The sequence below is a fragment of the Vicugna pacos genome, chromosome 28, assembly GCF_048564905.1.
Source record: "Vicugna pacos chromosome 28, VicPac4, whole genome shotgun sequence".
Taxonomy (NCBI): domain Eukaryota; kingdom Metazoa; phylum Chordata; class Mammalia; order Artiodactyla; family Camelidae; genus Vicugna; species Vicugna pacos.
The window spans coordinates 571,783-597,180 of NC_133014.1; the positions used below are offsets into that span (position 1 = coordinate 571,783).

The following is a 25,398-nucleotide window of genomic DNA, read 5'->3' on the forward strand; positions in this document are numbered from 1 at the left end:
GGCCCAGGATTGTGCAGGCACAAGTGGGAGCAGGACCAGTAGTATGCAGGCCCAAGAGTGTGCAGGTCCAGGAGAGGGTCGGGCGAGTTGGGGGCAGGCCCATTAGGGGGAAGTCCCAGGAGTGTGCAGGCCAAGGAGTGTGCACACGAGGGAATGTGTGGGCCCAGGAGAAGTTAGGCCCAGCAGTGTGCAGGGCCAGAAGTGTTCAGGCCTAGGAGTGTGCAGACAGAGGAGTGTGCAGGACAAGGAGGGTGCAGGCCCAGGCCAGGGTAGGCCCAGGAGTGTACAGGCCCGGGAGTGTGTCGGCACAGCAGTGTGCAATCTCAGGAGGGAACAGGTGCAGGAGTGTTCAAGGCCAGCAGTGTGCAGGCCCAGGAGTGTGCACACACAGGAGGGAGGAGGCACACGAGTGTGCTGGCCAGGAGTGTACAGGCCCGTGTTTGTGGAGGCCCGGGAGTGTACAGGCCCAGGAGTGTGCAGGCCCAGGCGTGTGCAGACTCCGGAGTGTGCAGAGACAGGGGTGTGCAGGTCCAGGAATGTACAGGCCTAGGGCTGTGCAGGCCCAGCAGTGTTCCGGCCCAGGAGTGTGCAAAATCAGGAGTAAACAGGCCCAAGTGTGTTCAGGCTCAAGATTGTGCCTGTGGAGTGTGCAGGCCCATGAGTGTGCAATCCAGGAGTGTGCGGGCCCAGTAGTGTGCAAGCCCAGGCCAGAGAAGGCCATTGCCAGGGAAGGCCCAGGAGTGTACAGATCCAGGAGTGTGCAGGCCCAGGAGTGTGCATGCGCAGGACTGTGCAGGCACAGGAGGGAGCAGGCCGAGGAATGTGAAGTCCCAGGTGTGTGCAGGCACAAGTGGGAGCAGGCCCAGTAGTGTGAAGGCCCAGGAATATACAGGTCCAGGAGAGGGCCGGCCGAATTGGGGGCAGGCCCAGGAGAGGGAAGGCCCAGAAGCGTGCAGACCCAGGAGTGTGCAGACGAGGGATTGTGTGGGCCCAGGGGAAGGCAGGCCCAGGAGTGTGCAGGCCCAGGAGTGTGCAGACAAAGCATTGTGCAGGCCAAGGAGGGTGCAGGCCCATGAGTGCACAGGCCCAGGAGTGTGCAGGCCCAGGCGTGTGCAGACTCCGGAGTGTGCAGAGACAGGAGTGTGCAGGCCCAGGTTTGTACAGGCCTAGGGCTGTGCAGGCCCAGCAGTGTTCAGGCCCAGGAGTGTGCAAAATCAGGAGTACACAGGCCCAGGTGTGTTCAGGCTCAAGGTTGTGCATGTCCTGGAGTGTGCAAGCCCATGACTGTGCAATCCATGAGTGTGTGGGCCCAGTAGTGTGCAAGCCCAGGCCAGAGAAGGCCCATGCCAGGGAAGGCCCAGGAGTGTACAGATCCAGGAGTGTGCAGGCCCAGGATTGTGCATGCCCAGGAGTGTGCAGGCACAGGAGGGAGCCGAATAAGGAGTGTGAAGGCCCAAGAATGTACAGGTCCAGGAGAGGGCTGGCCGAATTGGGGGCAGGCCCAGGAGAGGGAAGGCCCAGAAGAGTGCAGGCCAGGGGTGTGCAGATGAGGGATTGTGTGGGCCCAGGTGAAGGCAGGCCCTGGAGTGTGCAGGGCCAGTAGTGTTCAGGCCCTGGAGTGTGCAGGAAAGGTGAGGGCCATCACAGGAGAGGGCAGGGCCAAATGGGGCAGGCCAAGGGGTGTGCAGGACCAGGAGTTTGTAGGCCGAGGAGTATGCAGTCACAGGAGTGAGCAGGCTCAGGTGTGTGCAGTCCTTGGAGTGTGCAGGCCCAGGAGAGGGCATGCCCTGGAATGTGCAGGCCCAGGAGTGTGTAGGTACAGAGTGTGCAAGCCCAGGAGTCAATAGGCCGATGTTCGTGCAGGCCCTGTTGTGCAGAGGTCCAGGAGAGTGCAGGCCCTGGTGTGTGCAGTCCCAGGAGTCTGCAGGCCCTGGATTGTGCAGGCCCAGGAGTGTGTAGGTACAGGAGGGAGGATACCCAGGAGTTTGCAGGCCTAGGAGTGTGTAGGGATAGATGCGTACAGGCCCTGTATTGTGCAGTCCCAGGAGTGTGCAGGCTTGTGAGAGTGTCGGACGAGGGGGCGCTGGCCTGGGATACGGCAGGGCCAGGGGTGTGTATGCCGAAGACTGTGCTTGCCCAGCAGTATGCAGTCACAGGAGGGAGCAGACCGAGTAGTGAGCAGACCCAGGTGTGTGCAGGCACAAGTGGGAGCAGTCCCAGTAGTGTGCAGGCCCAAGAGTATGTGGGTCCAGGGGAGGGCCGGCCGAGTTGCGGGCAGGCCCAGGAGAAGGCAGGCCCAGGAGTGTGCAGGGCCAGAAGTGTGCATGCCCAAGAGTGTGCAGGGCCAGTAGTGTTAAGGCCCAGGAGTGTGCAGGACAGGTGAGGGCCATCACAGCAGAGGGCAGGGACAAATTGGGCAGTGCCAGGATTGTGCAGGACCTGAAGTTTGCAGGCCCAGGAGTATGCAGTCACAGGAGGGAGCAGGTAAAAGAGTGTGCAGGCCCAGGTGTGTACATGCCCAGGATCATGCAGGCCCAGGTGTGTGCAGGTCCAGGAGTGTGCAGGCCCAGGTGTGTGAAGACACCGGTGTGTGCAGAGACAGGAGTGTGCAGGCCCAGGAGTGTATATGCCCAGGGCTGTGCAGGCATTCCAGCGTTCCGCCCCAGGAGTGTGCCGGGACATGTGGGAACAGGCCTAGGGTTAGGCAGGCATAGATGGGAGCAAGCCCAGGATTGTACAAGCCCAGGTTAATGCCGGCCCAGGTGTGCACAGGTCCAGGAGTGTGTAGGCCCTGGTGTGTGCTGTCCCAGGAGTGTACCGGCCCATGTGTGCGCAGGCCCTGGAGTTTGCAGACACCGGAGTGTGCAGACAGGGGTGTGCATGCCCAGGAGTGTACAGGCCTAGGAGAGTGCAAGCCCAGGAGTGTGCACACAAGGGATTGTGCGGGCCCAGGACAGGGCAGGTCCATGTGTGCGCAGGTCCAGGAGTGTGCAGGCCCAGGTGTATGCAGTTCCAGGATTGTGCAGGCCCAGGAGAGGGCAGGCCCATGGGTGTGCACACGAGGGATTGTGAGGGCCCAGGATAAGTCAGGCCCTGCAATGTGCAGGGCAAGAAGTATGCAGGCCCAAGAATGTGCAGACAGAGGAGTGTGCAGGCCAAGGAGGGTGCAGGCCCAGACCATTGCAGGTCCAGGAGTGTACAGGCCTAGGAGTGTGCTATCCCAGCAGTGTCCAGGCCCAGTTGTTTGCAGGTCTATGAGTGTACATGCCCAGGCATGTGTAGTCCCAGGTGTGTACAGGCCCAGATAGGGCAGGCCCCGGTGTCTGCAGGCCCAGGAGTTGCAGGCCCAGGTGTGTGCAGACACCGGAGTGTGCAGAGACAGGAGTGTGTAGGCCCAGGATTGTACAGGCAAAGGACTGTGCAGGCCAAGCCATGTGCAGCCCCAGGAATGTGCCGGCAGAGATGGGAACAAGCCTAGGAGTGTACAGGCATATGTGGTAGAAGGCCCGGGAGTGTACAAGCCAAGGTTGACGCAGGCCCAGGTGTGCGTAGGTCCAGGATTGTGTAGGCCCATGTGTCTGCTGTCCCAGGAGTATGCGGGCCCAGCAGATGGCAGGCCCTGGAGTGTGTAGGCCCAGGATTGTGCAGGCACAAGTGGGAGCAGGACCAGTAGTATGCAGGCCCAAGAGTGTGCAGGTCCAGGAGAGGGTCGGGCGAGTTGGGGGCAGGCCCATTAGGGGGAAGTCCCAGGAGTGTGCAGGCCAAGGAGTGTGCACACGAGGGAATGTGTGGGCCCAGGAGAAGTTAGGCCCAGCAGTGTGCAGGGCCAGAAGTGTTCAGGCCTAGGAGTGTGCAGACAGAGGAGTGTGCAGGACAAGGAGGGTGCAGGCCCAGGCCAGGGTAGGCCCAGGAGTGTACAGGCCCGGGAGTGTGTCGGCACAGCAGTGTGCAATCTCAGGAGGGAACAGGTGCAGGAGTGTTCAAGGCCAGCAGTGTGCAGGCCCAGGAGTGTGCACACACAGGAGGGAGGAGGCACACGAGTGTGCTGGCCAGGAGTGTACAGGCCCGTGTTTGTGGAGGCCCGGGAGTGTACAGGCCCAGGAGTGTGCAGGCCCAGGCGTGTGCAGACTCCGGAGTGTGCAGAGACAGGGGTGTGCAGGTCCAGGAATGTACAGGCCTAGGGCTGTGCAGGCCCAGCAGTGTTCCGGCCCAGGAGTGTGCAAAATCAGGAGTAAACAGGCCCAAGTGTGTTCAGGCTCAAGATTGTGCCTGTGGAGTGTGCAGGCCCATGAGTGTGCAATCCAGGAGTGTGCGGGCCCAGTAGTGTGCAAGCCCAGGCCAGAGAAGGCCATTGCCAGGGAAGGCCCAGGAGTGTACAGATCCAGGAGTGTGCAGGCCCAGGAGTGTGCATGCGCAGGACTGTGCAGGCACAGGAGGGAGCAGGCCGAGGAATGTGAAGTCCCAGGTGTGTGCAGGCACAAGTGGGAGCAGGCCCAGTAGTGTGAAGGCCCAGGAATATACAGGTCCAGGAGAGGGCCGGCCGAATTGGGGGCAGGCCCAGGAGAGGGAAGGCCCAGAAGCGTGCAGACCCAGGAGTGTGCAGACGAGGGATTGTGTGGGCCCAGGAGAAGGCAGGCCCAGGAGTGTGCAGGGCCAGAAGTGTGCAGGCCCAAGAGTGTGCAGGGCCAGTCAAGTTCAGGCCCAGGAGTGTGCAGGACCGGTGAGGGCCGTCACAGGAGAGGGCAGGGCCAAATGGGGCAGGCCAAGGAGTGTGCAGGACCAGGAGTTTGTAGGCCGAGGGGTATGCAGTCACAGGTGTGAGCAGGTACAAGAGTGTGCAGGCCCAGTAGGGTACAGGCCCAGGTTCGTGCAGACCCAGGTGTGCGCAGGCCCAGGAGAGGGCCGGCCAAATTGGGAGCAGGCCCAGGAGAGGGAAGGCCCAGGAGTGTGCAGGCCCTGGAGTGTGCACACGATGGATTGTGCGGGCCCAGCAGTGTGCAGGCCCAGGAGTGTGCAGACATAGGAGTGCGCAGGACAAGGAGGGTGCAGGCCCAGGCCAGGTTAGGCCCAGGACTGTACAGGCCCGGGAGTGTGTCGGCACAGCAGTGTGCAATCACAGGATGGAACACGTGCAGGAGTGTTCAAGGTTAGCAGTGTGCAGGCCCAGGAGTGTGCACACACAGGAGGGAGGAGGCACACGAGTGTGCTGGCCAGGAGTGTACAGGCCCGTGTTTGTGGAGGCCCGGGAGTGTACAGGCCCAGGAGTGTGCAGGCCCAGGCGTGTGCAGACTCCGGAGTGTGCAGAGACAGGGGTGTGCAGGTCCAGGAATGTACAGGCCTAGGGCTGTGCAGGCCCAGCAGTGTTCCGGCCCAGGAGTGTGCAAAATCAGGAGTAAACAGGCCCAAGTGTGTTCAGGCTCAAGATTGTGCCTGTGGAGTGTGCAGGCCCATGAGTGTGCAATCCAGGAGTGTGCGGGCCCAGTAGTGTGCAAGCCCAGGCCAGAGAAGGCCATTGCCAGGGAAGGCCCAGGAGTGTACAGATCCAGGAGTGTGCAGGCCCAGGAGTGTGCATGCGCAGGACTGTGCAGGCACAGGAGGGAGCAGGCCGAGGAATGTGAAGTCCCAGGTGTGTGCAGGCACAAGTGGGAGCAGGCCCAGTAGTGTGAAGGCCCAGGAATATACAGGTCCAGGAGAGGGCCGGCCGAATTGGGGGCAGGCCCAGGAGAGGGAAGGCCCAGAAGCGTGCAGACCCAGGAGTGTGCAGACGAGGGATTGTGTGGGCCCAGGAGAAGGCAGGCCCAGGAGTGTGCAGGGCCAGAAGTGTGCAGGCCCAAGAGTGTGCAGGGCCAGTCAAGTTCAGGCCCAGGAGTGTGCAGGACCGGTGAGGGCCGTCACAGGAGAGGGCAGGGCCAAATGGGGCAGGCCAAGGAGTGTGCAGGACCAGGAGTTTGTAGGCCGAGGGGTATGCAGTCACAGGTGTGAGCAGGTACAAGAGTGTGCAGGCCCAGTAGGGTACAGGCCCAGGTTCGTGCAGACCCAGGTGTGCGCAGGCCCAGGAGAGGGCCGGCCAAATGGGGAGCAGGCCCAGGAGAGGGAAGGCCCAGGAGTGTGCAGGCCCTGGAGTGTGCACACGATGGATTGTGCGGGCCCAGCAGTGTGCAGGCCCAGGAGTGTGCAGACATAGGAGTGCGCAGGACAAGGAGGGTGCAGGCCCAGGCCAGGTTAGGCCCAGGACTGTACAGGCCCGGGAGTGTGTCGGCACAGCAGTGTGCAATCACAGGATGGAACACGTGCAGGAGTGTTCAAGGTTAGCAGTGTGCAGGCCCAGGAGTGTGCACACACAGGAGGGAGGAGGCACACGAGTGTGCTGGCCAGGAGTGTACAGGCCTGTGTGTGTGTGTAGGCCCAGGAGTGTACAGGCCCAGGTGTGTGCAGGCTGTGGGATGTGCAGGCCCAGGAGTGTGCAGGCCCAGGAGTGTGCAGGCCCAGGAGTGTGCAGAGAGAAGGGTGTGCAAGCCAAGGTGGGTGCAGACCCTGGAGTGTGCAGGGCCAGTAGTGTTCAGGCCCTGGAGTATGCAGGAAAGGTGAGGGCCATCACAGGAGAGGGCAGGGCCAAATGGGGCAGGCCAAGGGGTGTGCAGGACCAGGAGTTTGTAGGCCGAGGAGTATGCAGTCACAGGAGTGAGCAGGCTCAGGTGTGTGCAGTCCTTGGAGTGTGCAGGCCCAGGAGAGGGCATGCCCTGGAATGTGCAGGCCCAGGAGTGTGTAGGTACAGAGTGTGCAAGCCCAGGAGTTAATAGGCCGATGTTCGTGCAGGCCCTGTTGTGCAGAGGTCCAGGAGAGTGCAGGCCCTGGTGTGTGCAGTCCCAGGAGTCTGCAGGCCCTGGATTGTGCAGGCCCAGGAGTGTGTAGGTACAGGAGGGAGGATACCCAGGAGTTTGCAGGCCTAGGAGTGTGTAGGGATAGATGCGTACAGGCCCTGTATTGTGCAGTCCCAGGAGTGTGCAGGCTTGTGAGAGTGTCGGACGAGGGGGCGCTGGCCTGGGATACGGCAGGGCCAGGGGTGTGTATGCCGAAGACTGTGCTTGCCCAGCAGTATGCAGTCACAGGAGGGAGCAGACCGAGTAGTGAGCAGACCCAGGTGTGTGCAGGCACAAGTGGGAGCAGTCCCAGTAGTGTGCAGGCCCAAGAGTATGTGGGTCCAGGGGAGGGCCGGCCGAGTTGCGGGCAGGCCCAGGAGAAGGCAGGCCCAGGAGTGTGCAGGGCCAGAAGTGTGCATGCCCAAGAGTGTGCAGGGCCAGTAGTGTTAAGGCCCAGGAGTGTGCAGGACAGGTGAGGGCCATCACAGCAGAGGGCAGGGACAAATTGGGCAGTGCCAGGATCGTGCAGGACCTGAAGTTTGCAGGCCCAGGAGTATGCAGTCACAGGAGGGAGCAGGTAAAAGAGTGTGCAGGCCCAGGTGTGTACATGCCCAGGATCATGCAGGCCCAGGTGTGCGCAGGTCCAGGAGTGTGCAGGCCCAGGTGTGTGAAGACACCGGTGTGTGCAGAGACAGGAGTGTGCAGGCCCAGGAGTGTATATGCCCAGGGCTGTGCAGGCCTTCCAGCGTTCCGCCCCAGGAGTGTGCCGGGACATGTGGGAACAGGCCTAGGGTTAGGCAGGCATAGATGGGAGCAAGCCCAGGATTGTACAAGCCCAGGTTAATGCCGGCCCAGGTGTGCACAGGTCCAGGAGTGTGTAGGCCCTGGTGTGTGCTGTCCCAGGAGTGTACCGGCCCATGTGTGCGCAGGCCCTGGAGTTTGCAGACACCGGAGTGTGCAGACAGGGGTGTGCATGCCCAGGAGTGTACAGGCCTAGGAGAGTGCAAGCCCAGGAGTGTGCACACAAGGGATTGTGCGGGCCCAGGACAGGGCAGGTCCATGTGTGCGCAGGTCAAGGAGTGTGCAGGCCCAGGTGTATGCAGTTCCAGGATTGTGCAGGCCCAGGAGAGGGCAGGCCCATGGGTGTGCACACGAGGGATTGTGAGGGCCCAGGATAAGTCAGGCCCTGCAATGTGCAGGGCAAGAAGTATGCAGGCCCAAGAATGTGCAGACAGAGGAGTGTGCAGGCCAAGGAGGGTGCAGGCCCAGACCATTGCAGGTCCAGGAGTGTACAGGCCCAGGAGTGTGCTATCCCAGCAGTGTCCAGGCCCAGTTGTTTGCAGGTCTATGAGTGTACATGCCCAGGCATGTGTAGTCCCAGGTGTGTACAGGCCCAGATAGGGCAGGCCCCGGTGTCTGCAGGCCCAGGAGTTGCAGGCCCAGGTGTGTGCAGACACCTGAGTGTGCAGAGACAGGAGTGTGTAGGCCCAGGATTGTGCAGAGGAGTGTGCAGGCCCAGGATGGTGCAGTTCCAGGCGTGTGAAGGCCCAGGCCAGGGCAGGCCCAGGAGTGTGCTGGCACAGATGGGAACAAGCCTAGGAGTGTACGGGCATATGTGGGAGAAGGCCTGGGAGTGTACAAGCCAAGGTTCATGCAGTCCCAGGTGTGCGTAGGTCCAGGATTGTGTAGGCCCAGGTGTCTGCTGTCCCAGGAGTATGCGGGCCCAGTAGAGGGCAGGCCCTGGAGTGTGTAGGCCCAGGATTGTGCAGGCACAAGTGGGAGCAGGACCAGCAGTGTGCAGGCCCAAGAGTGTGCAGGTCCAGGAGAGGGTCGGGCGACTTGGTGGCAGGCCCATTAGAGGGAAGTCCCAGGAGTGTGCAGGCCAAGTAGTGTGCACACGAGGGATTCTGCGGGCCCGGGGGAAGGTAGGCCCAGCAGTGTGCAGGGCCAGAAGTGTTCAGGCACAGGTTCGTGCAGGCCCAGGTGTGCGCAGGTCCAGGAGCATGCAGGCCCAGGTGTGTGCAGTCCCAGGAGAGTGCAGGCCCTGGAGAGGACAGGCCCTAGAATGTGCAGGCCCAGGAGTGTGCAGGCCAAGCAGTGAGCACCCCCAGGAGTGTGTAGGCCCAGGAGTGTACAGGCCCAGGAGTGTGCAGCCCCAGGCTTGTGTAGACTCCAGAGTGTGCAGACACAGGGGTGTGCAGGCCCAGGAATGTACAGGTTAGGGCTGTGCAGGCCTCGCAGTGTTCAGGCCCAGCAGTGTGCAAAATCAGGAGTATACAGGCCCAGGTGTGTTCAGGCTCAAGATTGTGCATGTCCTGGAGTGTGCAGGCCCATGAGTGTGCAATCCAGGAGTGTGCTGGCCCAGTAGTGTGCAAGCCCAGGCCAGAGAAGGCCCATGCCAGGGAAGGCCCAGGAGTGTACAGATCCAGGAGTGTGCAGGCCCAGGTGTGTGCAGGCCCAGGGGAGTGCACACGAGGGATTGTACGGGCCCAGGATAAGGCAGGCCCAGCAATGTGCAGGGCAAGAAGTATGCAGGCCCAAGAATATGCAGACAGAGGAGTGTGCAGTACAAGGAGGGTGCAGGCCCAGGCCAAGTCAGGCCCTGGATTTTGCAGGCCCTGGAGTGTACAGGCCGATGTGTGTGCAGGCCCTAGAGTTTGCAGACCCAGGATTGTGCAGGCCCAGGAGTGTGCAGACAGAGGAGTGTGCAGCCCAAGGAGAGTGCAGGCCCAGGCCAGGGAAGGCCCAGGAGAGTACAGGCCCAGGAGAGTGTTGGCAAAGCAGTGTGCAGGTAAAGGAGAGAACAGGTGCAGGCGTGTACAGGCCCAGGTGTGCGCAGTTCCAGGAGCATGCAGGCCCAGGTGTGTGCAGTCCCAGGAGAGTGCAGGCCCTGAGAGGACAGGCCCTTGAATGTGCAGGCCCAGGAGTGTGCAGGCCAAGCAGTGAGCACCCCCAGGAGTGTGTAGGCCCAGGAGTGTACAGGCCCAGGAGTGTGCAGCCCCAGGCGTCTGCAGACTCCAGAGTGTGCAGAGACAGGGGTGTGCAGGCCCAGGAATGTACAGGTTAGGGCTGTGCAGGCCTAGCAGTGTTCAGGCCCAGGAGTGTGCAAAATCAGGAGTATACAGACCCAGGTGTGTTCAGGCTCAAGATTATGCATGTTCTGGAGTGTGCAGGCCCATGAGTGTGCAATCCAGGAGTGTGCAGGCCCAGTAGTGTGCAAGCCAGGGCCAGAGAAGGCCCATGCCAGGGAAGGACCAGGAGTGTACATATCCAGGGGTGAGCAGGCCCATGAGTGTGCAGGCCCTGAGTGTGCACTCGAGGGATTGTGCGGGCCCAGGAGAGGGCAGGCCCAGCAGTGTGCAGGCCCAGGAGTGTGCAGACACAGGAGGGATCAGTCACAGGAGTGTGCAGGTCCAGGAGTATACAGGCCCAGGTGTGTGCAGGCCCAACCTTGTGCAGGCCCAGGAGTGTGCAGACAGAGGAGTGTGCAGGCCAAGGAGGGTGCAGGCCCAGGCCAGGGCAGGCCTAAGAGGGTACAGACCCTGGAGTGTGCAGGCCCAGGAGGATGCATGCCCAGGGCTGTGAGTCCCAGCAGTGTTCAGGCCCAGGAGTGTGCAGAATCAGGAGTATACAGGCCCAGGTGTGTTCAGGCTCAAGATTGTGCCTGTCCTGGAGTGTGCAGGCCCATGCGTGTGCAATCAAGGAGTGTGCAGGTCCAGTAGTGTGCAAGCCCAGGCCAGAGAAGGCCCATGCCAGGGAAGGCCCAGGAGTGTACAGATCCAGGATTGTGCTGGCCCAGGAGTGTGCATGCGCAGGACTGTGCAGGCACAGGAGGGAGCAGGCCGAAGAGGGTGCATTCCCAGGTGTGTGCAAGCACAAGTGGAGCAGGCCCAAGAGTGTACAGTCCCAGGTTTGTGAAGGCCCAGGTTTGCGCAGGTCCAGGAGCGTGCAGGCCCAGGTATGTGCAGTCCCAGGAGTGTGCAGGCCCTGGAGAGGACAGGCCATCGAATATGCAGGCCCAGGAGTGTGCAGGCCCAGGGGTGTGCAGGCCCTGGAGTTTGCAGACACCGGAGTGTGCATGGACAGGGGTGTGCATGCCCAGGAGTGTACAGGCCTAGGAGAGTGCAGGCCCAGGAGTGTGCACACAAGGGATTGTGCGGGCCCAGGACAGGGCAGGTCCATGTGTGCGCAGGTCCTGGAGTGTGCAGGCCCAGGTGTATGCAGTTCCAGGATTGTGCAGACCCAGGAGAGGGCAGGCCGTGGAGTGTGCAGGCCCAGGAGTGTGCAGACCCAGGTGTGTGCACACGAGGGATTGTGCGGGCCCAGTATAAGGCAGGCCCAGCAATGTGCAGGGCAAGAAGTATGCAGGCCCAAGAGTGTGCAGAGGAGTGTGCAGTACAAGGAGGGTGCAGGCCCAGGCCAAGGCAGGCCCTGGATTGTGCCGGCCGTGGAGTGTACAGGCCGATGTGTGTGCAGGCCCTAGAGTTTGCAGGCCCAGGATTGTGCAGGCCCAGGAGTGTGCAGACAGAGGAGTGTGCAGGCCAAGGAGGGTGCAAGCCTAGGCCAGGGAAGGCCCAGGAGAGTACAGGCGTGGGAGAGTGTTGGCACAGCAGTGTGCAGGTAAAGGAGGGAACAGGTGCGGGAGAGTACAGGCCCAGGAGTGTGCAGGGCCAGGAGTGTGCAGACACTGGAGTGTGCAGAGACAGGAGTGTGCAGTCCCAGGATTGTGACGGCACAAGAGGGACAGGTGCAGAAGTGTGTCGGCATAGGTGGGAGTAGGCCCAGGAGTGTGCTGACACAGGAGGGAGCAGGCTCAGGAGTGTGCAGGCCAAGGAGTGTGCAGAGACAGGAGAGTGCAGGCCCAGGATTGTACAGGCCCAGGGCTGTGCATTCCAATCCGTGTGCAGCCCCAGGAGTGTGCCGGCACAGATGGGAACAAGCCTAGGTGTGCACAGGCATAGGTGGTAACAGGCCCAGGAGTGTACAAGCCCAGGTTCATGCAGGCTGAGGTGTGCGCAGATCCAGGAGTGTGTAGGCCCAGGTGTGTGCAGTCCCAGGAGTCTGCAGGCCCTGGGTGGTGCAGGCCCAGGAGTGTGTAGGTACAGGAGGGAGGAGGCCCAGGAGTTTGCAGGCAAGGAGTGTGTAAGGATAGATGCGTACAGGCCCTGGAGTGTGCAGGCCCTTGAGTGTGCACACGAGGGATTGTGCGAGCCCAGGAGAGGGCAGGCCCAGCAGTGTGCAGGCCCAGGAGTGTGCAGACACAGGAGGGATCAGTCACAGGAGTGTGCAGGTCCAGGAGTATACAGGCCCAGGTGTGTTTAGGCCCAACATTGTGCAGGTCCAGGAGTGTGCAGGCCCAGGAGTGTGCAGACAGAGGAGTGTGCAGGCCAAGGAGGGTGCAGGCCCAGGCCAGGGCAGGCCCAGGAGGGTACAGACCCTGGAGTGTTCAGGCCCAGGAGTATGCATGCCCAGGGCTGTGAGGCCCAGCAGTGTTCAGGCCCTGGATTGTACAGAATCAGGAGTATACAGTCCCAGGTGTGTTAATACCCAAGATTGTGCAGGTCCTGTTGTGTGCAGGCCCATGAGTGTGCAGTTCGAGCAGTGTGCAGGCCCAGTAGTGTGCAAGCCTAGGCCAGTGAAGGCATAGGCCAGGGAAGGCCCAGGAGTGTACAGGCCCAGGAGTGTACAGGCCCAGGTTCGTGCAGGCCCCGGTGTGCGCAGGTCCAGGAGCGTGCAGGCCCAGTAGTGTGCAGTCACAATACGGAACAGACCAAGGAGTGTGCAGGCCCAGGTGTGTGCAGGCTCTGGGATGTGCAGACCCAGGAGTGTGCATGCCCAGGAGTGTGCATGCCCAGGAGTGTGCAGGCCCAGGAGTGTGGAGGCAAAGGAGGGAGCAGGCCCATGAATGTGCAGGCCCAGAAGTGTTGAGGCACAGGAGGGAGCAGGGCAGGGAGTGTGCAGGCCCAGGAGAGGGCAGGCCAAGGAGAAGGTAGACCCAGGAGTGGGCAGGCCCAGAAATATGCAGACACAGAAGTGTTCAATACATTGAGTGGGCAGGCACAGGAGGGGGCAGGACAAGTGTTGTGCTGGCCCAGCAGTGTGCTGGGCCAGGAGTATGCATGCACAGGAGGGAGCAGGCACAGGAGTGTGTAGGCCATTGTGTGTGCAGACCCAGGAGTGTTCAGTCCGAGGAGTGTGATGGGCCAGGATGAGCAGACCTAGGTGTTTGGACCTAAGTGTGTGCAGGCACAGCAGGAACCAGGCCCAGAACTGTTCAGGCCCAGGGGACTGCATGCCCAGGTGTCTGCAGACACAGGAGTGTGCAGGCCCAGGAGAGGACAGGCCCAGGAAAGGGCTGGCCCCGGAGTGTGCAGGCCCAGGAGAGGGCAGGCCAAGGACTGTGCAGGTCCAGGAGAGGGCAGGATTGGGACTGAACAGTCCCTACAGTCCAGGGGTGCGCAGGATCAGGAGTGTGCAGGCCTGGGAGTGTTCAGACACAGAAGTGTGCAGGCCCATTAGTGTGCATACACAGGAGGGTTTAGGACCAGGAGAGAGTAGGCCCATGTGTGTGCAGGCCCAGGAGAGGGCTGGCCCAGGAGAGGGCAGGCCCAATAGTGTGCAGGCCCAGGAGTGTGCTGGCACAGGAGTCTGCAGGCCCATGGGTGTACAAGCCCAGGAGTGTTCAGGCACAGGATCGAGCAGGCCCATGTGTGTGCAGGCCCAGGAGTGTGCAGGACCAGGAGTGTGCAAGCCCAGGATGGAGCAGGCCAAGGAGTGTGCAGGCCCAGGAGTGTGCAGGCCCATTAATGTGCATACACAGGAGGGTTTAGGCCCAGGAGAGGGCAGGCACAAGAGTGTGCAGGCCCAGGAGAGGGCAGGCCCAATACTGTGCAGGCCCAGGAGTGTGCTGGCACAGGAGTCTGCAGGCCCATGGGTGTACAAGCCCAGGAGTGTGCAGGCACAATATCGAGCAGGCCCATGTGTGTGCAGGCCCAGGAGTGTGGAGGCACAGGAGGGAGCAGGCCCAGGAATGTACAGGCCCTGGAGTGTGCAGGCACAGGAGGGAGCAGGCCAAGAAGTGTGCAGGTCCAGGAGTGTGCATGCCCAATAGTGTGCTGACACAGGAGTGTGCAGGCCCAGAAGTGTGCATGCACAGGAGGGTTTAGGACCAGGAGAGGGTAGGCCCATGTGTGTGCAGGCCCAGGAGAGGGCTGGCCCAGGAGCGGGCAGGCCCAGGAGAGGGCAGGCCCAGGAGCGGGCAGGCCCAGGAGAGTGCAGGCCCAAGAGTGTGCAGGCAGGCCCAGTAGAGGGCAGGCCCAATAGTGTACAAGCCCAGGAGTGTGCAGTCATAGGATCGAGAAGGCCCAGGAGTGTGCAGGACCAGGAGATGGCAGGCCCAGGAGTGTGCAGGCCCAGTCATGTGCAGGCCCAGTCATGTGCAGGCCCATGAGAGGGCCGGCCGAAGTGGGTACAGGCCCTGGTGAGAGCAGGTCGAGGAGAGTGCAGGCCCAGGAGTCCGCAGTCCCAAGAGAGGTCAGGCCAGGAATGTGCATACCCAGGAGTGTACAGGCACAGTAGGGAGCAGGCCCAGGAGTGTGCAGGCCCAGAAGTATTCAGGACCAGGGGAGGGCCGGACCAGGAGTGTGCAGGCCCAAGGGAGGGCAGGCCTAGGAGTGTGAAGACCTAGGAGTGTGTACGCCCAGGAGTGTGCAGGCCCAGGAGTGTGGAGGCACAGGAGGGAGCAGGCCCAGGAATGTGCAGGTCCTTTAGTGTGCAGGCACAGGAGGGAGCAGGCCTAGGAGTGTGCAGGCCCAAGAGTGTGCAGGCCCAGGAGTGTGCATGCCCAGGGATGTCCAGACACAGTTGGGTGCAGCCCCTGGTATGTGCAGGCCCTGGAGTTTGCAGGCTAAGGAGGGATCAGGCCCAGCAGTGTGCAAGCCAATCTGTGTGCAGGCATAGGAGGGAGCAGGCCCAGAAATGTGCTGGCCCAAGTGTGCGCACGATCAGGAGTGTGCAGTTCCAGGACTGTGCAGGCACAGGAGGGAGCAGAAGCAGGAGTGTGGAGGCCCTGGATTGTGCAGGCATACTAGGGAACAGGCCCAGGGTTATGCAGGCCCAGGAGTGTGCAGAGACACAGGAGAGGTCAAGTCCAGGAGTGTGCAGGCCCAGGAATGTGCAGACAGAAGAGTGTGCAGGCCCAGGAGTGTGCAGGCCAAGGAGAGGGCATGACCAGTAGATTGCACGCCTAAGAGTGCGTAGGGCCAGGTGAGGTCAGGCGAAAGAGTGTGCAGGCCCAGGAGTATACAGGCCCAGGAGTGTGTAGGCACCAGATGGAGCAGCCCCAGGAGTGTGCAGGCCCAGGTGTGTGCAGGTCTAGGAGAGGACAGGCCCAGGAAAGGGCTGGCCCCGGAGTGTGCAGGCCCAGGAGAGGGCAGGCCAAGGACTGTGCAGGTCCAGGAGAGGGCAGGATTGGGACTGTACAGTCCCTACAGTCCAGGGGTGCGCAGGATCAGGAGTGTGCAGGCCCGGGAGTGTTCAGACACAGGAGTGTGCAGGCCCAGGAGTGTGCAATCCCAGGACTGTGCAGGCACAGGAGGGAGCAGAAGCAGGAGTGTGGAGGCCCTGGGTTGTGCAGGCACAGGAGGGAGCAGGCCCAGGATTGTGGAGGCACAGTAGGGAGCAGGCCCAGGAGTGTGCACTCCCAGGAGTGTGCAGGCCCAAGTGTGTCCAGGCCGAGGAGGGTGCACGCACAGGAGTGTGCAGGCCTGGCAGTGTGCAGGCCCAGGAAAGGGCTGGCCCCAGATTGTGCAGGCCCGGAGAGGTCAGGCCCAGGATTGTGCAGGCCCAGGAGAGTGGAGGTACAGGAGGGAGCAGGCCCAGGAGAGGGCAGGCCCATTAGTGTGCATACACAGGAGGGTTTACGCCCAGGAGAGGGTAGGCCCATGTGTGTGATGGCCCAGGAGAGGGCAGGCCCAAGAGTGTGCAGACAAAGGAGGATGCAGGCATAGGAGTGTTCAGGCCCAGGAGGGTGCACGCACAAGAGTGTGCAGGTCTAGCAGTATGCAGGCCCAGGAAAGGGCTGGCCCTGGAGTGTGCAGGCCCGGAGAGGTCAGGCCCCGGAGTTTGCCGACCCAGGAGTTTGCAGGCTAAGAACGGAGCAGGCCCAGGAGTGTGCAAGCCAAGCTGTGTGCAGGCATAGGAGGGAGCAGGCACAGGAGAGAGCAGGCCCAGGTATGTGCAGGCCCAGGAATGTGCAGGCCCAGGAGAGGGCCGGCCGAAGTGGGTGCAGGCCCAGGTGAGAGCAGGTCCAGGAGTGTGCAGGCCCAGGTCTCTGCGTTCCCAGGAGTATGCATGCACAGGAGTGTTCAGACACAGGAGGGTGCAGGCACAGGATGGAGCAGGCACATGAGTGTGCAGGCCTACGGGTGTGCAGATACAGCAGAGGGCAGGACAGTTGGGGGCAGGCCCAGGTGTGTCCAGGCCCAGGAGTGCGCAGACAAAGGAGAGGGCAGTTATGTTGAGGGCCGGCCAAGGAGAAGGCAGGTCCAGGAGACTGCAGGCACTGGATGGAGCAGGCCCAGGATTGTGCAGGACCAGGAGTGTGCAGACAAAGGAGACGGAAGAAATGTTGAGGTCCTGCCAAGGAGAGGGCAGGTCAGGAGTGTGCAGGCCTAGGAGTGTGAAGACCGAGGAGTGTGCAGGACCAGGAGTGTGCAAGCCCAGGAGGGAGCAGGCCAAGGAGTGTGCAGGCACAGGAGAGTACAGGCCCTTTAATGTGCATACACAGGAGGGTTTAGGCCCAGGAGAGAGTAGGCCCATGTGTGTGCAGGCCCAGTAGAAGGCAGGCCCAAGAGTGTGCAGGCCCAGGAGAGGGCAGGCCCATGTGTGTGCAGGCCCAAGAGTGTGCAGGCCCATTAGCATGCATACACAGGAGGGTTTAGGCCCAGGAGTGAGTAGGCCCATGTGTGTGCAGGCCCAGGAGTGTGCAGGACCAGGAGTGTGCAAGCCCAGGATGGAGCAGGCCAAGGAGTGTGCAGGCCCAGGAGTGTGCAGGCCCATTAATGTGCATACACAGGAGGGTTTAGGCCCAGGAGAGGGCAGGCACAAGAGTGTGCAGGCCCAGGAGAGGGCAGGCCCAATACTGTGCAGGCCCAGGAGTGTGCTGGCACAGGAGTCTGCAGGCCCATGGGTGTACAAGCCCAGGAGTGTGCAGGCACAATATCGAGCAGGCCCATGTGTGTGCAGGCCCAGGAGTGTGGAGGCACAGGAGGGAGCAGGCCCAGGAATGTACAGGCCCTGGAGTGTGCAGGCACAGGAGGGAGCAGGCCAAGAAGTGTGCAGGTCCAGGAGTGTGCATGCCAATAGTGTGCTGACACAGGAGTGTGCAGGCCCAGAAGTGTGCATGCACAGGAGGGTTTAGGACCAGGAGAGGGTAGGCCCATGTGTGTGCAGGCCCAGGAGCGGGCAGGCCCAGGAGAGGGCAGGCCCAGGAGCGGGCAGGCCCAGGAGAGTGCAGGCCCAAGAGTGTGCAGGCAGGCCCAGTAGAGGGCAGGCCCAATAGTGTACAAGCCCAGGAGTGTGCAGTCATAGGATCGAGAAGGCCCAGGAGTGTGCAGGACCAGGAGATGGCAGGCCCAGGAGTGTGCAGGCCCAGTCATGTGCAGGCCCAGTCATGTGCAGGCCCATGAGAGGGCCGGCCGAAGTGGGTACAGGCCCTGGTGAGAGCAGGTCGAGGAGAGTGCAGGCCCAGGAGTCCGCAGTCCCAAGAGAGGTCAGGCCAGGAATGTGCATACCCAGGAGTGTACAGGCACAGTAGGGAGCAGGCCCAGGAGTGTGCAGGCCCAGAAGTATTCAGGACCAGGGGAGGGCCGGACCAGGAGTGTGCAGGCCCAAGGGAGGGCAGGCCTAGGAGTGTGAAGACCTAGGAGTGTGTACGCCCAGGAGTGTGCAGGCCCAGGAGTGTGGAGGCACAGGAGGGAGCAGGCCCAGGAATGTGCAGGTCCTTTAGTGTGCAGGCACAGGAGGGAGCAGGCCTAGGAGTGTGCAGGCCCAAGAGTGTGCAGGCCCAGGAGTGTGCATGCCCAGGGATGTCCAGACACAGTTGGGTGCAGCCCCTGGTATGTGCAGGCCCTGGAGTTTGCAGGCTAAGGAGGGATCAGGCCCAGCAGTGTGCAAGCCAATCTGTGTGCAGGCATAGGAGGGAGCAGGCCCAGAAATGTGCTGGCCCAAGTGTGCGCACGATCAGGAGTGTGCAGTTCCAGGACTGTGCAGGCACAGGAGGGAGCAGAAGCAGGAGTGTGGAGGCCCTGGATTGTGCAGGCATACTAGGGAACAGGCCCAGGGTTATGCAGGCCCAGGAGTGTGCAGAGACACAGGAGAGGTCAAGTCCAGGAGTGTGCAGGCCCAGGAATGTGCAGACAGAAGAGTGTGCAGGCCCAGGAGTGTGCAGGCCAAGGAGAGGGCATGACCAGTAGATTGCACGCCTAAGAGTGCGTAGGGCCAGGTGAGGTCAGGCGAAAGAGTGTGCAGGCCCAGGAGTATACAGGCCCAGGAGTGTGTAGGCACCAGATGGAGCAGCCCCAGGAGTGTGCAGGCCCAGGTGTGTGCAGGTCTAGGAGAGGACAGGCCCAGGAAAGGGCTGGCCCCGGAGTGTGCAGGCCCAGGAGAGGGCAGGCCAAGGACTGTGCAGGTCCAGGAGAGGGCAGGATTGGGACTGTACAGTCCCTACAGTCCAGGGGTGCGCAGGATCAGGAGTGTGCAGGCCCGGGAGTGTTCAGACACAGGAGTGTGCAGGCCCAGGAGTGTGCAATCCCAGGACTGTGCAGGCACAGGAGGGAGCAGAAGCAGGAGTGTGGAGGCCCTGGGTTGTGCAGGCACAGGAGGGAGCAGGCCCAGGATTGTGGAGGCACAGTAGGGAGCAGGCCCAGGAGTGTGCACTCCCAGGAGTGTGCAGGCCCAAGTGTGTCCAGGCCGAGGAGGGTGCACGCACAGGAGTGTGCAGGCCTGGCAGTGTGCAGGCCCAGGAAAGGGCTGGCCCCAGATTGTGCAGGCCCGGAGAGGTCAGGCCCAGGATTGTGCAGGCCCAGGAGAGTGGAGGTACAGGAGGGAGCAGGCCCAGGAGAGGGCAGGCCCATTAGTGTGCATACACAGGAGGGTTTACGCCCAGGAGAGGGTAGGCCCATGTGTGTGATGGCCCAGGAGAGGGCAGGCCCAAGAGTGTGCAGACAAAGGAGGATGCAGGCATAGGAGTGTTCAGGCCCAGGAGGGTGCACGCACAAGAGTGTGCAGGTCTAGCAGTATGCAGGCCCAGGAAAGGGCTGGCCCTGGAGTGTGCAGGCCCGGAGAGGTCAGGCCCCGGAGTTTGCCGACCCAGGAGTTTGCAGGCTAAGAACGGAGCAGGCCCAGGAGTGTGCAAGCCAAGCTGTGTGCAGGCATAGGAGGGAGCAGGCACAGGAGAGAGCAGGCCCAGGTATGTGCAGGCCCAGGAATGTGCAGGCCCAGGAGAGGGCCGGCCGAAGTGGGTGCAGGCCCAGGTGAGAGCAGGTCCAGGAGTGTGCAGGCCCAGGTCTCTGCGTTCCCAGGAGTATGCATGCACAGGAGTGTTCAGACACAGGAGGGTGCAGGCACAGGATGGAGCAGGCACATGAGTGTGCAGGCCTACGGGTGTGCAGATACAGCAGAGGGCAGGACAGTTGGGGGCAGGCCCAGGTGTGTCCAGGCCCAGGAGTGCGCAGACAAAGGAGAGGGCAGTTATGTTGAGGGCCGGCCAAGGAGAAGGCAGGTCCAGGAGACTGCAGGCACTGGATGGAGCAGGCCCAGGATTGTGCAGGACCAGGAGTGTGCAGACAAAGGAGACGGAAGAAATGTTGAGGTCCTGCCAAGGAGAGGGCAGGTCAGGAGTGTGCAGGCCTAGGAGTGTGAAGACCGAGGAGTGTGCAGGACCAGGAGTGTGCAAGCCCAGGAGGGAGCAGGCCAAGGAGTGTGCAGGCACAGGAGAGTACAGGCCCTTTAATGTGCATACACAGGAGGGTTTAGGCCCAGGAGAGAGTAGGCCCATGTGTGTGCAGGCCCAGTAGAAGGCAGGCCCAAGAGTGTGCAGGCCCAGGAGAGGGCAGGCCCATGTGTGTGCAGGCCCAAGAGTGTGCAGGCCCATTAGCATGCATACACAGGAGGGTTTAGGCCCAGGAGTGAGTAGGCCCATGTGTGTGCAGGCCCAGGAGTGTGCAGGACCAGGAGTGTGCAAGCCCAGGATGGAGCAGGCCAAGGAGTGTGCAGGCCAAGAAGTGTGCATGCACAGGAGGGTTTAGGACCAGGAGAGGGTAGGCCCATGTGTGTGCAGGCCCAGGAGAGGGCAGGCCCAGGAGCGGGCAGGCCCAGGAGCGGGCAGGCCCAGGAGAGTGCAGGCCCAAGAGTGTGCAGGCAGGCCCAGTAGAGGGCAGGCCCAGGAGAGTGCAGGCCCAAGAGTGTGCAGGCAGGCCCAGTAGAGGGCAGGCCCAATAGTGAACAAGCCCAGGAGTGTGCAGTCATATGATCGAGAAGGCCCAGGAGTGTGCAGGACCAGGAGATGGCAGGCCCAGGAGTGTGCAGGCCCAGTCATGTGCAGGCCCAGTCATGTGCAGGCCCATGAGAGGGCCGGCCGAAGTGGGTACAGGCCCTGGTGAGAGCAGGTCGAGGAGAGTGCAGGCCCAGGAGTCCGCAGTCCCAAGAGAGGTCAGGCCAGGAATGTGCATACCCAGGAGTGTACAGGCACAGTAGGGAGCAGGCCCAGGAGTGTGCAGGCCCAGAAGTATTCAGGACCAGGGGAGGGCCGGACCAGGAGTGTGCAGGCCCAAGGGAGGGCAGGCCTAGGAGTGTGAAGACCTAGGAGTGTGTACGCCCAGGAGTGTGCAGGCCCAGGAGTGTGGAGGCACAGGAGGGAGCAGGCCCAGGAATGTGCAGGTCCTTTAGTGTGCAGGCACAGGAGGGAGCAGGCCTAGGAGTGTGCAGGCCCAAGAGTGTGCAGGCCCAGGAGTGTGCATGCCCAGGGATGTCCAGACACAGTTGGGTGCAGCCCCTGGTATGTGCAGGCCCTGGAGTTTGCAGGCTAAGGAGGGATCAGGCCCAGCAGTGTGCAAGCCAATCTGTGTGCAGGCATAGGAGGGAGCAGGCCCAGAAATGTGCTGGCCCAAGTGTGCGCACGATCAGGAGTGTGCAGTTCCAGGACTGTGCAGGCACAGGAGGGAGCAGAAGCAGGAGTGTGGAGGCCCTGGATTGTGCAGGCATACTAGGGAACAGGCCCAGGGTTATGCAGGCCCAGGAGTGTGCAGAGACACAGGAGAGGTCAAGTCCAGGAGTGTGCAGGCCCAGGAATGTGCAGACAGAAGAGTGTGCAGGCCCAGGAGTGTGCAGGCCAAGGAGAGGGCATGACCAGTAGATTGCACGCCTAAGAGTGCGTAGGGCCAGGTGAGGTCAGGCGAAAGAGTGTGCAGGGCCAGGAGTATGCAGGACAGGAGGGAGCAGGCACAGGAGTGTGTAGGCCATTGTGTGTGCAGACCCAGGAGTGTTCAGTCCGAGGAGTGTGATGGGCCAGGATGAGCAGACGCAGGTGTTTGGAGGCCTAAGTGTGTGCAGGCACAGCAGGAACCAGGCCCAAACTGTTCAGGCCCAGGGGTCTGCATGCCCAGGTGTCTGCAGACACAGGTGTGTGCAGGCCCAGGAGAGGACAGGCCCAGGAAAGGGCTGGCCCCGGAGTGTGCAGGCCCAGGAGAGGGCAGGCCAAGGACTGTGCAGGTCCAGGAGAGGGCAGGATCAGGACTGTACAGTCCCTACAGTCCAGGGGTGCGCAGGATCAGGAGTGTGCAGGCCCGGGAGTGTTCAGACACAGGAGTGTGCAGGCCCAGGAGTGTGCAGTCCCAGGACTGTGCAGGCACAGGAGGGAGCAGAAGCAGGAGTGTGGAGGCCCTGGGTTGTGCAGGCACAGGAGGGAGCAGGCCCAGGATTGTGGAGGCACAGTAGGGAGCAGGCCCAGGAGTGTGCACTCCCAGGAGTGTGCAGGCCCAAGTGTGTCCAGGCCGAGGAGGGTGCACGCACAGGAGTGTGCAGGCCTGGCAGTGTGCAGGCCCAGGAAAGGGCTGGCCCCAGATTGTGCAGGCCCGGAGAGGTCAGGCCCAGGATTGTGCAGGCCCAGGAGAGTGGAGGTACAGGAGGGAGCAGGCCCAGGAATGTGCAAGCCATGGAGTTTGCAGGCACGGGAGGGAGCAGCCCAAGGAGTGTGCAGGCCCAGGAGTGTGCAGGCCCATTAGTGTGCATACACAGGAGGGTTTAGGCCAGGAGAGAGTAGGCCCATGTGTGTGCAGGCCCAGGAGAGGGCAGGCCCAAGAGTGTGCAGGCCCAGGAGAGAGTAGGCCCATGTGTGTGCAGGCCCAGGAGAGGGCAGGCCCAAGACTGTGCAGGCCCAGGAGAGGGCAGGCCCAATAGTGTGCAGACCCAGGAGTGTGCTGGCACAGGAGTCTGCAGGCCCGTGTGTGTACAAGCCCAGGAGTGTGCAAGCACAGGATCGAGCAGGCCCAGGAGTGTGGAGGCACAGGAGGGAGCAGGCCCAGGAATGTGCAGGCCCTGGAGTGTGCAGGCACAGGAGGGAGCAGGCCAAGGAGTGTGTAGGCCCAGGAGTGTGCATGCCCAATAGTGTGCTGACACAGGAGTGTGCAGGCCCAGGAGTGTACAGGCCCATTAGTGTGCATACACAGGAGGGTTTAGGACCAGGAGAGGGTAGGCCCATGTGTGTGCAGGCCCAGGAGAGGGCAGGCCCAGGAGAGGGCAGGCCCAATAGTGTGCATGCCCAATAGTGTGCTGGCACAGGAGTCTGCAGGCCCATGGGTGTACAAGCCCAGGAGTGTGCAGGCACAGGATCTAGCAGGCCCATGTGTGTGCAGGCCCAGGAGTGTGCAGGCCCAGAAATGTGCATGCACAGGAGGGTTTAAGACCAGGAGAGGGTAGGCCCATGTGTGTGCAGGCCCAGGAGAGGGCAGGCCCAGGAGAGGGCAGGCCCAAGAGTGTGCAGGCCCAGGAGAGGGCAGGCCCAATAGTGTACAAGCCCAGGAGTGTTCAGTCACAGGATCGAGAAGGCCCAGGAGTGTGCAGGACCAGGAGATGGCAGGCCCAGGTGTGTGCAGGCTCAAGGGTGTGCAGGCCCATGAGAGGGCCGGCCGAAGTGGGTACAGGCCCAGGTGAGAGCAGGTCGAGGAGAGTGCAGGCCCAGGAGTCCGCAGTCTCAGGAGAGGTCAGGCCAGGAATGTGCATACCCAGGAGTGTACAGGCACAGTAGGGAGCAGGCCCAGGAGTGTGCAGGCCCAGAAGTGTTCAGGACCAGGGGAGGGCCGGACCAGGAGTGTGCAGGCCCAAGGGAGGGCAGGCCTAGGAGTGTGAAGACCCAGGAGTGTGTACGCCCAGGAGTGTGCATGCCTAGGAGTGTGTAGGCCCTGGAGTGTGGAGGCACAGGAGGGAGCAGGCCCAGGAATGTGCAGGTCCTTTAGTGTGCAGGCACAGGAGGGAGCAGGCCTAGGAGTGTGCAGGCCCAAGAGTGTGCAGGCCGAGGAGAGGGCAGGCCCAATAGTGTGCAGGCCCAGGAGTGTGCTGGCACAGGAGTCTGCAGGCCCATGGGTGTACAAGCCCAGGAGTGTGCAGGCATAGGATCGAGCAGGCCGAGGAGTGTGCATGCCCAGAAGTGTGCAGGCCCAGGAGTGTGCATGCCCAGGAATGTCGAGACACAGTTGGGTGCAGCCCCTGGTATGTGCAGGCCCTGGAGTTTGCAGGCTAAGGAGGGATCAGGCCCAGCAGTGTGCAAGCCATCCTGTGTGCAGGCATACTAGGGAACAGGCCCAGGGTTATGCAGGCCCAGGAGTATGCAGAGACACAGGAGAGGTCAAGTCCAGGAGTGTGCAGGCCCAGGAATGTGCAGATAGAGGAGTGTGCAGGCCCAGGGGTGTGCAGGCCAAGGAGAGGGCACGACCAGTAGATTGCACGCCCAAGAGTGCGTAGGGCCAGGCGAGGTCAGGCGAAAGAGTGTGCAGGCCCAGGAGTATACAGGCCCAGGAGTGTGTAGGCACCGGATGGAGCAGCCCCAGGAGTGTGCATGCCCAGGAGTGTGCATGCCCAGGAGTGTGCAGGCCCAGGAGTGTGGAGGCAAAGGAGGGAGCAGGCCCATGAATGTGCAGGCCCAGAAGTGTTGAGGCACAGGAGGGAGCAGGGCAGGGAGTGTGCAGGCCCAGGAGAGGGCAGGCCAAGGAGAAGGTAGACCCAGGAGTGTGCAGGCCCAGAAATATGCAGACACAGAAGTGTTCAATCCATTGAGTGGGCAGGCACAGGAGGGGGCAGGACAATGTTGTGCTGGCCCAGCAGTGTGCTGGGCCAGGAGTATGCATGCACAGGAGGGAGCAGGCACAGGAGTGTGTAGGCCATTGTGTGTGCAGACCCAGGAGTGTTCAGTCCGAGGAGTGTGATGGGCCAGGATGAGCAGACCTAGGTGTTTGGACCTAAGTGTGTGCAGGCACAGCAGGAACCAGGCCCAGAACTGTTCAGGCCCAGGGGTCTGCATGCCCAGGTGTCTGCAGACACAGGAGTGTGCAGGCCCAGGAGAGGACAGGCCCAGGAAAGGGCTGGCCCCGGAGTGTGCAGGCCCAGGAGAGGGCAGGCCAAGGACTGTGCAGGTCCAGGAGAGGGCAGGATTGGGACTGTACAGTCCCTACAGTCCAGGGGTGCGCAGGATCAGGAGTGTGTAGGCCCGGGAGTGTTCAGACACAGAAGTGTGCAGGCCCAGGAGTGTGCAGGCCCAGGAGTGTGGAGGCACAGGAGGGAGCAGGCCCAGGAATGTGCAGGCCCTGGAGTGTGCAGGCACAGGGGGGAGCAGGCCAAGGAGTGTGCAGGCCCAGGAGTGTGCATGCCCAATAGTGTGCTGACACAGGAGTGTGCAGGCCCAGAAGTGTACAGGCCCATTAGTGTGCATACACAGGAGGGTTTAGGACCAGGAGAGAGTAGGCCCATGTGTGTGCAGGCCCAGGAGAGGGCTGGCCCAGGAGAGGGCAGGCCCAATAGTGTGCAGGCCCAGGAGTGTGCTGGCACAGGAGTCTGCAGGCCCATGGGTGTACAAGCCCAGGAGTGTTCAGGCACAGGATCGAGCAGGCCCATGTGTGTGCAGGCCCAGGAGTGTGCAGGCTGAGTAGTGTGAAGGCACAGGAGGAAGCAGGCCCAGGAATGTGCAGGCCCTGGGGTGTGCAGGCACAGGAGGGAGCTGGCCAAAGAGTGTGCAGGCCCAGGAGTTTGCAGGCTAAGGAGGGAGCAGGGCCAGGCTAAGGAGGGAGCAGGCCCAGGAGTGTGCAAGCCAAGCTGTGTGTAGGCATAAGAGAGAGCAAGCCCAGGATTGTGCTGGCCCAGGTTTGTGCAGGATCAGGAGTGTGCAGGCCCCGGAGTGTGCAGACACAGTAGTGTGCAGGCCCAGAACTGTGCAGCCACAGGAGGGAGCAGGCTGAGGAGTATGCAGGACCAGGAGTGTCAGCCACTTAGG

General features: G+C 62.1%; 3 protein-coding genes across 3 annotated transcripts in view; 1 reads left to right on the forward strand and 2 right to left on the reverse strand.

Annotated features, from left to right (window-relative positions):
* The window catches only part of LOC116277736 (ankyrin repeat domain-containing protein 26-like), a 533,747-nt gene that overhangs the window by 380,498 nt on the left and 127,851 nt on the right, over positions 1 to 25,398 (reverse strand).
* Positions 1 to 25,398, reverse strand: part of LOC140690089 (uncharacterized) — a 380,224-nt gene that overhangs the window by 327,432 nt on the left and 27,394 nt on the right. The window lies entirely within an intron of this gene.
* The window catches only part of LOC107035303 (uncharacterized), a 33,499-nt gene that overhangs the window by 1,425 nt on the left and 6,676 nt on the right, over positions 1 to 25,398 (forward strand). The window lies entirely within an intron of this gene.